Raw genomic sequence first — 2,682 nt, forward strand, 5'->3', positions numbered from 1 at the left:
ATTCCTATCCCACCCCTTCTCGCTCTGAGGGAGCAGCTGTGTCATTTCAGACTTCTGCATACTTGAGTCTATTCTGAGTTCTTTATTCCAGTCCATCCATTAGCATTCATTCCAATATAAACCTTCAGAGACCATGCCTGTACCCTGTTTTTTTCAGCAGTGATTTAGCTATTCTTGTCCCCTTGGTTTTCCCATCCAAATTTAAAACTAACTTGTTAATTACTATGGAAAACAATACTTTTGGGGTTTAACATAATCATGTTAAATGAGATTATGGATATATGCTGGCATTCTGCTTCTGTTCCTGGAACTTCCAGAATCTGTGTTTTTCTGTCATTTTTTTTTAATATTTTATTGATTTTTTACAGAGAGGAAGGGAGAGGGATAGAGAGTTAGAAACATCGATGAGAGAGAAACATCGATCAGCTGCCTCCTGCAAACTCCCCACTGGGGATGTGACCGAAACCAAGGTACATGCCCTTGACCGGAATCGAACTGAGGACCCTTGAGTCCACAGGCCGATGCTCTATTCACTGAGCCAAACCGGTTAGGGCTTTCTGTCATTTTTTTTTTTAAGTTTTCAGTACCTTTTTCCCTCCTGTTCTTTAATACAGTGGGGCCTTGACTTACGAGTTTAATTTGTTCCGTGACGGAGCTCGTAACTCAAATTACTCGTATGTCAAATCAATTTTCACCATTACAATGACATGTGATGCTGGGCTGTTGTGGTGGTGTTCACTGTGATGTTTGCTGTGCCATCTAGCGGTGGGGTATCTGAAGCTGGCTCGTAACCCGAATTTTAGCTCGCAACTCAAAGCAAAATATCGGCCGAGAGACGGCTCATATCTCGAAAAACTCGTTAGTCGGGACACTCATAAGTCAAGGCCCCACTGTATAGACTTTAAGAACAGTTCTAGGTTCACAGCAAAATTGAATAGAAATGGGAGTGTCCACATGATACCTCCTGCCTCCACCTGTCCATCTTTAAATATTCTCCATCCTTTTTATTCTCTTCTCTCTCTGGCACTTTAATAATGTTGAGCTGTAAGACACTGTTGACAATTCTTGGATTCTGTTTTTTTTTTGTGTTTCAGCTGGGTCGTTGCTGTCGAACTGTCTTCAAGGTCACTGGTTCCTCCTTCTGCTGAGTCCAGTCTTCTGAAACATTTGAAAGCTGTCTTTCCGATGCCACAGGGTTGTTGTTGTTTTTCTTTTCCATTTCTTAACTTTTATAGTTTCCATTTTTCTGCTGAAATTCTCCATCTATTTATGTACATTCTCTACCCTCCCCACTAAATCTTTTATCTACTGATTTTGCCCTTCCCATCAGTAGACTGTTGGGCTTGTTCTCAGTTCTAAGCTTACAGTGGGGCCAGAAATGTCCTCCATTCTTGATTACCCTTAGTGTCAGGCTGGCTCTCTATGCCTGGGCCTCTGGGGTGGTGGTTTCCAAGCAACTCTTCCCCATCCCCATGGCAACCACATTTCCCCCTTAGTCTTCTAGGAAAGCACACCCTCTGCTTCCCCCAGCAGCAGCAGCCCTGTTTGTATTGCTGTAGGACTAGGGGCAGGCTGTGGGCCCTACTGCTTCTCCTCTCCCAGAAGCCGTGGCTCCTTCCTTTAGTCCTGGCAACAGAAGAGAGAGAATGCCTTCCCTCTTACAGAGGCAGATGGGCTTTGCTTCGCATTCTCATCCAAAAGTTTTAGGTCTTTGCCAGGCTCTGGGAGGGAGAGAATTTTTCTCCCAACCCCCAGGAGCATAAGAACCTTCTGAGAGAAGATCCCTGGAATGAAGAGGTGCTTGAACCTGGCCTCCAGCCACAGCTGCCTGTCCTGCCTGTGTGCACCACCAAGCAGGGCTTTCTGGTGTCTGTCCCAGGCTTTCTCATGGGCAGTTGGAGGGAGACCCTTGCAAAGAGCTTGTGCATCAGTGTAAAGCTCTCTTATGTATTGGAAACTTGAGCCTACACTAGGCCTTTAATAATTCCTTAACATTCTTCTAACCCACCAATAGGGACGCTCCATCCCTTCCTTTTGTGCTCTGCTGGATGTGAGATGGGCATGTCCTGCCTCTCCCCCCAGGGCATTGGTACTCTGGAACTTAATTCACAGGCTTACCTTGTAAGCTCAAAAAAGGTTACATTTTTTAGATATGTTGGTGGTTTTTTTTTAAGTGAAGAGGCTTCCCCCTTGAGGCTTTCTACATTCTAAATAAGTGGGGAGGGAGGGGAGAAGATTGAGAGAGAGAGAGAAAGAGAGAGAGAGAGAGATCAATTTGTTGTTTCACTTATTTATGCATTCATTGGTTGATTCTTGTATGAGCCTTGACCAGAGATTAAATCCGCACCTTGGTGTATTGGGACAACACTCTAACCAAATGAGCAACTGGGCCATGGCTACAAGTGAGACTATTACTTTCCAAATACAGGATAATTTTCCAATCTTTTTTTTTTTTTTTACTGATTTCTAGTCTGTTTGCATTTAATCAAGCTCACTCCATAAAATTTGCCCTTTGAAATTTTATTTGCCATATATATATATACATATATATATACACTAGACGCCCAGTGCACAAAAATTTGTGCACTCGGGGGAAAAGGGGGGTCCCTCAGCCCGGCCTGTGCCCTCTCGCAGTCTGGGACCCCTCAGGAGATAATGCCCTGCTGGCTTAGGCCTGCTCCC

This window comes from Myotis brandtii, unplaced genomic scaffold, assembly GCF_000412655.1.
Source record: "Myotis brandtii unplaced genomic scaffold, ASM41265v1 scaffold924, whole genome shotgun sequence".
In the NCBI taxonomy this organism is placed as follows: domain Eukaryota; kingdom Metazoa; phylum Chordata; class Mammalia; order Chiroptera; family Vespertilionidae; genus Myotis; species Myotis brandtii.